Genomic DNA, 8,856 nt, shown 5'->3' with positions numbered 1-8,856 from the left:
GCCTTTAAGAAAGCTTTTTTTCACCTGTAACCCAAGAATAAATTAGTAGAGCTTGCTGCAATAAATTAGTAGAGCTTGCTACAAAGACAGAAACTGCAATATCCCTGCTTCCCTTTATAACCACTGAGAGCGAGCGTCACTGAGATGCCCCAATTAATCCTCCAAATATTGTGGTACGTAGGTTTGAAATGAAATACGAGTTTCAAAAAAAAGGAGGGAAATGGCTATGGATTCATCTCACTAACTCCATGGTCATCCCTGGGACTTCCTACAGATCAAGCAGGAAGTGGGGATTGGGACTTTTTGCACTCTAGTCTTCACAGCAGGCTGCCTCCTCTGCTGAGCCAGAAGAACTGCAAGGAGATGGCAAAGCACTGAGCAGAGCTGCTCTCCAGGAGAGGCTGCCTTTATTTTAGGTGGGTGCATCTCCTGCTCTTCTCTCGCTTCCCAGCTCATCCTTTTATGTATGTTTAGTCAATTTGACTACAAGTCAGCTTAACTAAATTGAAATAAAGTAGTCAAAAGATACTGTGATCTGTTTACCAACTGGCAATTTTAAGTTAAATTAGCTACGTCATGCTTTCTGGCAGACTTTAGTTTGCATCTTCAAACATATGTATCATTTTCTCAAAAGGTTACTTTGAAATTTGCCATTTGTGTGACTACCTTGAAAGGACTGGACTTTAAAACTCACTACTTCAAGAAGCTGGGAAACATCAAAACATTGCTAGAATGTGAGGGGTTTGTTTGTCTTATTTTGAAATTCTTCCAAAAAGCTGGGGTGAGATGGGGTAGAATTAGCACCTGGTGAAGTAGATTTTCACTCATGAGCTGTCAAGTCTGTCTTTTTTAAATAAATAAGCAAAAGATAACAAACAGGAGTGGCAACAAAAGTACTATATTAATCTTTCTTTTTTTCTAATTCCTTTTCTGTTTTTCTCTACTCCTTTCTATTCTTCTTCCTTTTTATTATTTTAATAAGGCCTAATTCTGGCTTCTTTCAGTATATGTGATGTAATGCTAAATTCTGAATGTATTTAAATGCATGTGTATGTGAATAATCAGTGTGTCACAGAGGCAACTTAATGTACATGGCAGCTATTATTCCAACTTTGCTACACGGTTGGTTTTAGAAAAATAATCTTCATGAATTCTAATTGTTTCGGTTTAATAGGATGGGTAATTATTGTGGGTAAGAATTTATTTTCAAAGTGTGTTTCTTTTTTTTTCTGGGAAGAATTTTAATAGAAAAGGAGGATTGTATTTTGAGAGCTTCTTGGCATTTTTAAAAGTCGTAAGCAAGATAAAGTACAATTAATTCTTCAGGCATATGTACTGTTTGCTTTTCTGCAACATGAATTCTCTGCTAATCTTATAATAACTCTATCAAACTTGAAAAAATAAATATTCTAGCTGCCTGTTAGAAAAGTGTTCTTAGAAGTTCCTGTTCTTTCCACAATGGAATCAGGATTTCATCTAACAGAATTACACTGTTAAAACCAACAGAAGTCAAAAAACACTTTGACAAAATGTTTTAGGCTTAATCAAGAAAATTGCCTTTTGCTCTCATATTTTCATGTACTGAAGTTCTCACATTTCAAATAGCAGCAAAGCAATTAGTGGATACAGAAATGCCTCTCACCTTCTGAAGTGGTACTGCCTACGTTCTTTCCTACATTGCTTTATATTTACTTTGGTTTTTGGATCCTGGATATTTAAAATGTTAATATGTCAAAATACAGAGTTCTAAAGAACTAAAAACATGAGAAGGAAGATTGCTAGAGCTAAGCCATTACTCACTGTGTTCTTAATATTTTATGGCTGTATGATACATGTGAGCTGCATTAGTTGAACTACTGACCAGTTTATAACAGAATATGCTTATGCCCTTTTTCTCTTACACCTAGAGCAGTTGGATATTTCCTGACGGAACATGGCCCTTGGAGAGCTCATACTGAAGCACATTTTTCTGAACAGGAGGAGGAGGAGGAGGGAGGGACCTTAACCCCCAACCCCCTTCTGCTGCTGGGGGGGCAGGTAAAGGAGTTAAGTTGAGCCCAGGAAAAGACAGGGGGGAAGTATTGTTTTAATTTTTGTCTTTGTTTCTCAGTATGCAATTGTATTTTAATTAGCAATAAATTAAATTAATTTTCCCCAAGTCTGTTTTGCCCTTGATGGTATCTGGTAAGTGGTCTCCCTGTCTTTATCTTGACACACAAGTTTTTTCACCCTGTTGTCTCCACTTGTCCTGTTGAGGAGGGGGGAAGTGGGTGAGCGGGTGGGTGGGTGTTTGGATGCTGGCCAAGGGTAATCCACCCCAGATTAATCAACATCTATTTTATCCAGATTAAATTATAATTGAGCATAAATTCATTTCTTAGTTTACATTTCTATTGCATATTCTAAAATGGCTAAATCCAATCTCATTTTATAGACTCTTCATTGATACAAGTGACAAGAGTGTTTTTTCCCTGTCAAATAGAATGGTGAATGTCCTGGTGCGTTTTTCTTTGTGTTAATTCATAATTCCTCTGGAAAAGACTTAGGACAGAACCTCAGGGGCCTGTAAGTTTGTCCTCAGGTTCTCCATAGGCACAGAGATAGGATCTCTGACTCTATTTCAGTCCTCCTAAAGCTGTCATTTCTTTGTGAAGCAGCAAGAAACTACTGAAGAATCTGTTCCAAAAATACCATGGTTGTATGACTGGGATGAATCTGCACTTTCAAAGGTGATGTAAGAAGTGTTGACTTTTGCTGTTTGATTGTGAGCTACATGTTGCATCTGTCAAGTAGTGTTTTGGCACAAAAAAATTTGAAAAACCCTGACTTACTATACTTTTGCAGTTCACTTTGGAATAGATGTAGAGAACCCTTCAGAGACCAGTTTGTAAAAAGCAGTTTAATACAGTTAACTTGCACTTTCTTCCAGATAGCATTCTTGGGTATTACCAGTTTGCGGTGTGTTGGGTACATGTGATTATTTCCCTCTCCCTGCAAATCGTGGTGCACCTCCACGGCTTAGATAAATTTCTGTATCATGTAGTTGAAGGAAGACAGAATTTGAAACTAGCTATTATGGAAATCACAAAAAAATACCCAAAGCTACAGTATTTTCATTGTTCCAGTGTTTACCTGTCCTTGCAGTCTGGAAGGATGGGATTCAACTCATTCAACTGAAGCCATTTAAAATGAATGGATCTAGTCTAAGCCAGTTGTCTTATGTATTCTTTACAAAGGTAGATGCTGGCAGGGGACACTTCACCTCACATAAGACACCTACCTTTTGATGGCTAAGTTCCCCTCTGGAGACCTCTCTGTCTGCATTAACATTTTATATAGCCTAGACAATCACTTTCAACTGTGTAACTAACTTTTAAATGGCCAAAGATACCTGCCTGTGATTTATCACAGTAGTCTCCAAGGCTCTGAATCCATAATCAATCATAATCTTTCATTAGCTTTGGATTATTCAATTACACAATAACATTTTGTAAAGCTTACATGAAGTTAAGCTATCTTTCTTCTATTTTTATAACCTGGAAGGGATTGTTGTAGCAATTGGAATAGCAGTTACAATCTTTACTTTAAATGTGTATCTTTTTAGCGGGTTTTAATAAATCTATGCATTTGAAATAGAATATATATTCCACATTCTACCATACCTCTTATGTGTTCAGTACCCTGCTATTAGTATTGAAGACAACCATATTGAAGGATTGACACGTATTTTGCATATATATATATAAATATTAAAAGATTGATTGTAATTTTGGATTAAATTCACATTTATATTTTACACATATTCCAATATCTAAATATATATCTGAATAAGTTCTGTTCTGAGAAAATTGTTATTTTTAATACTGTTTTTATTTTGTTTTATTTATTTCTTACTGTATTTATCATACTGTATTTCTATTAGGAAGAAAAGCCTGAAAATGAAATAATGAATTTTTTTAAAAGATTTTTTTTTTGTTTCTATGAAAATTTTTACAATTTATTCTAAGATGAAATAATGGGATACTTCTAATTAAAAAAAAAGGAATCCTGAAGAATCAGAAGCCTGCAGATTGCTTTTATCTTCCTGTATCACTGAGGAAAACAATTACAAATTAACTGCTCTTCTGACAAAATATCTGTTCAGTTAAAAAATAGCTTTTTGTGCATCCTCTCAAAGCTGCTAACATGACCTGCTGTAGTGGATTCTTCTCCTCTCCTTGGGATAGCGCCAAGAGAAATGTTTTCCTGATTGCTTCCGTCTCTTTTACAGCGATATATTTGATTTTCTATTTTTTTAATTCTGATCACCTTGCTGTTCTAACTGAAAGTAAAGTTTAAAACAATGATGACACAGAAGAAAAAGACATACTTTTTACCAAAAGGTATGATAATCTTTAGATGGAAAGTGAAAATATTTTACATAAAAACATTATTTCAAAATTCAAACAATTCTTATGGAAGGAAAATGGCTAACTATCAGCTGAAAATGAGAAATTTGGGAATAAAACCAGATCCACTTCAACACAGTCATTTAAATTCATTATTAATGAAAAAGAGAAATGTAAAGATAAAACACCTTTCTTGATATTGCTAACAGCAACTACAGCTGCTGAAATTCAGCACAGAAGTTCCATCAGAAAAACTTGGGGAAATTAATCTGTGTTTCTAGGAGTTGAGGTTGTTTGGTTGTTTATGCTGGGTGTTGAGAGCAAGGGTCCAAATGAGGTCCTACTGAGAGAAAGCGAGCAATATCACGGTATTATTCAACAGGACTTCCTGGACACTTACCTTAACTAAACTCTTAAAACTTTGATGGGCATGAAGTGGGTTGCCTCTTACTGCAGTGGCGCAAGCTTTGTTATGAAGACAGACAGTTTTTGTTAATACAATATACCTAATAGAAAAGCTCCTCAGGCCTCTCTCACCTCCTCCACAAACTTATTTGATGGGCTGTCTTATGAAAGGGCATAAGCTTATTCGGAATGAAAAAAGTAAATGGTACATATCAGCAGAAGAATGCCCAGGTGACAAACACACTCCTTTCTGTTCAGGAACTGGCTACATCTTTTCTGGAGACCTGGCTTCAAAAATTGTCAATGCTTCTGTAACGATAAAATACATACATTTGGAAGATGTTTGTGTAGGGCTCTGTCTTAATGCAAAGGGAATACAGATCATATCTCCACCTAGTCATTCATTGTTTAACATGTACAAGGTCCCATTTTCTCCTTGTCTGTACAATACTACAATTACATCTCATTGTATTCGGACAGATGAGCACATACTCTATTGGGAAACACTGCAAAAGAGTCATCACGCATGTCAGACAGAACAGAAAGGCCCATAGCAGAGAGTCCTTTCTTTCTTTAACAATGGACAAAACAGCAGATGTTTTCTTAGAAACAGAGCATCTATGTAGTGATAACTTTCAAGGTCCAGGGACATCCTGAATCAGGGGTATAGTTTTTGTATTAGGTTGCATTCAAAGGATTTTTCTTCCATAAAGTAGGCTTTCTCTGTTGACTGCATACTGCTTGGTACCTTACTTTGTTTTGGATGAGATGCCAATTAATTCTTATACTGTTTTAAAATATGGCAAGAGATCATATCAACTATACTGAAGAAAAAGCAATGAAGATGCAATGAAACTTATTTTTTCATTAACAAGTAATAATAAGTTAATGTGTTAATTTTATATTGCTCAGATGTAATTAGTCTATGTACTATTACATTTACTCAGATGGCATTTCAATGTGACTGAAGAAGAAAGCATACATGATATCCTTTGTTGGTAAATTAGTGATAGAAATATGGATGGAAACTGCTTTTTTCAGAAAATCTAATATTAGGATTTGCCAGGTCTCTATTAGTGCATGCAGCTGCTATTACTCTCTGTAGTCATATATACAAAGAACACCTCACACATGAGATCCCATTTAGTTGTTTTTATGGAGATATAATAAACAAGAAGAAAATTAAATGCTGATAGAGTGTTTTGACAGGAGCGTTTTGGGGTACTCAGCCATGTACAAAATACCCTCATAGCTAAGGAGAAAATAAGATGATGCTTAATAACCTTGTAAGCTAAAAGTTTCAGTCAGAATGTCTATGCCAGTAAATTGCTTTCCAGATTTCTCTCCAAGAATATAAATTATCTGCTATTCCCAATAAGAATTAAGAGACCTTTACAGTAATTACTGAGTGGGCCAACTGGCTGGATTAATTGAATAGCTAGAAAAAAAGTATTTGTAGCTTTGCAGGAAGTTTATCAGATGCATGTGGGAATCAAAATGTCAATCACATAAATACCAAATACTTCAGCTGGAGCTGAAGTGAGAAAGTGAGAATACAATATATGCTTCCCGGCTGCCATTTTATAAGCATACATTATGATGTTTAATAAAGAAACCTAATTGAATTATATGTCTTTGTGTAGAGAAAATAACCCTTTTTTGCAGTTGCTCAGAAAAATCAAAAATCTTCTTCCTGTAGGAAATTCACCTGTAGAAATCAAGGCTATGGACTGAGTTTCCTTTTTTCCCCTCTTGGTGAGCAGGTTATTTCTATGTGTTATCAAAGATTTGAACCATTTAGAGAGAGTCTTAAGGAGAAAAACATGAATTACCAGCAGTCTGGTAATTCTCCTGACCAACAGTGAAAACCTGAAGAAGCTGGAACTTTTTTCTCTATGCCATCTTCTAATTCGAGGTTATGTTACACTAATATGCCAGCAATAGCTTAGCTGATCTGCCCTGGGATACAGGTAAGGATTGTACTTTTCATCCCTGTAGCTAGAGAAAGCCCTGAGCAGCCTGGTCGGAGCTCACAGCGACCCCTGCTTTGAGCAGGGGGATGGGGGCTGGAGACCTCCTGAGCTTTTCAAACAGCATTATCCTGTGATCCTATGATTGTATGACATGATATGATTATAGGAACTTATCTAAAACATGCTGAGATTCTGAGTGATTGCAGTGGCATTTGGACAAGAACCAAGACACGCTCCAGTAATAATAATTCTTACTGAGAAAGGACTTGCTTCAGCATGCTGCCTACTAGAGCTGACAATACTTGCTGATGCAAATTTTCCAATTAAGTCCAAAAAAAGAGTGCTTACTTGCAGAAGTTTACCAAGTGTGTCAAATTGGTATGTGTATTATGACTGTGCAGTTAGAAAATGTGGGCTCTAACAAACAGGGACGTGTATCTGGCACCAGAAAGAGAGAACAAGCCGTTAAGTACTGCTTTGTTTCTGCAATATATCCTAAGCCCTTTCAAAACATTTTTATCTGTCCCCAGAACAATAAAGACTTAAAAAAGTGAGTGAGATTTGATTCTACAATAATCATGGTACAAAAGCACTTGAAATTCATGTTTATATTGTTGTGCTTTGGGGAAATCTTTAGATTTTATTTTGCAAATGAAATCAATATGCCCTGTGTTAAGACATGATGCTGGTTCTTTAAGGCTGGCTGCAGACACAGGTGAGTCTTCTGATTGGGGTGATTTACAAACAGTCATGGCAGAGGTTGTGGTCCCTGTGGGAGACCTTTGAGCTGCATAGTCCTCTCTCCTCTGGAACCATCGTTTTTCAAGAAAGTCTTAATTAAGTCAGAAGCACTCTTATTGCTGTGGGTGGAAGAATATTGGAAAAATAAATTTTCTGCATCAGGTTCCTGCACTCAGGTAAGACCAATCTCAGGAAATACAAACCCAAGAAGATTACTGTCTTCCAGTTCTGATGTTGGCTGGTAAAAATGTAGTATGTTTTGCATCCAGAAATAATTTAAAGCTATGTCTGAAAAAGCTAACTGATAATTGGATTTTGTGATTGCCTTTATGGTAGGTGGCATGTTGTTTACTGTTCTGCTTGTCAGTACGCAGAACTAAAAGAAGCTGTATTTTACATTTGGTATCTTGATCTTTATCTTAGGGAATTCTGTACTTTAGAAGCTGTTGGAGAAGGCTATAAATCTTTAGGCTAAGTTTTATCTAATTTAGAACAACCATTTGTGTAGTTCAGTGTGTAGAGATAGTCCCTTCGGCCATCCCCTATTCAGTGCAGTTTTGTTTTTTTTTAATGGATGTGTTCATCCAAAGTATAGAAGAAAAAATACCAGTGCCATCCAATTAAAAAGTAATCTCTTGCCTCAGATATTATATTGATTTGCACTCATAATTGGGGTTGTTTTCCAAACATTTGCATAACACTTTCAGATGACCAGCGAGCTGTTCTTATATTGCAATATATTCCTATTCCTTCTAGACATATGAATAAATTATTTGAAGAGGTCAGCATGAAAACTGAAGTTGCTTGATTCAGAGTAGTATTTTATATGCCACAAACACTGCAAGAGCATAGCAAAGGCATAGCAATTGTCCAGTATGCTGAATGCCTCAAAGGCCCATGGATTATTTGAATTCTTTGGTCGCTGGTTCCATTTAATAAAAAAAGCTTAGTTAGCTTATCATAGTTGATTGGTCTTCAGCTGTATTGAACTCTTATTTCATGCAAATTCACAAATTCCTTAAATGCTTTTAGAAAATGTTTATTGCCTCTACCATAATGTGATGGTGGCTGTGCAAACAGTAGCTCTTCAGATGGCAATAATGAAATGATACCAGGGGTGGATATTGTGAATTATATACAAAACTCATATGTAGCTGCAATATTGTTGCTGATAAATGTTTTAAAGAAGTCAAACCTGTAACTAGAGGGAAGGCAAATAAAGTATCTGTGTATGTTTCTAGCCATCATTTGTACCTTGATCTAGTCTTTTCTTTCTTTTTTTTGTTTCCTTTTCCCTCAAAGCTGATAATGAGGAAGTTCTATATTGTGATCTAAGGACTTTCCTGCAG

General features: G+C 36.0%; 1 pseudogene; it reads left to right on the top strand.

The window, feature by feature from the left end:
* The first annotated feature begins 4,345 nt into the window (after nucleotides 1-4,345).
* On the top strand, nucleotides 4,346-5,347 carry LOC142085215 (beta-1,3-galactosyltransferase 2-like; annotated as a pseudogene).
* The last annotated feature ends 3,509 nt before the right edge of the window (nucleotides 5,348-8,856 follow it).

This window comes from Calonectris borealis, chromosome 8, assembly GCF_964195595.1.
Source record: "Calonectris borealis chromosome 8, bCalBor7.hap1.2, whole genome shotgun sequence".
NCBI classification, from domain to species: Eukaryota; Metazoa; Chordata; class Aves; order Procellariiformes; family Procellariidae; genus Calonectris; species Calonectris borealis.
The sequence above is the reverse complement of the archived record's forward strand: the minus strand, read 5'-3'. Positions and strand labels throughout refer to the sequence as shown.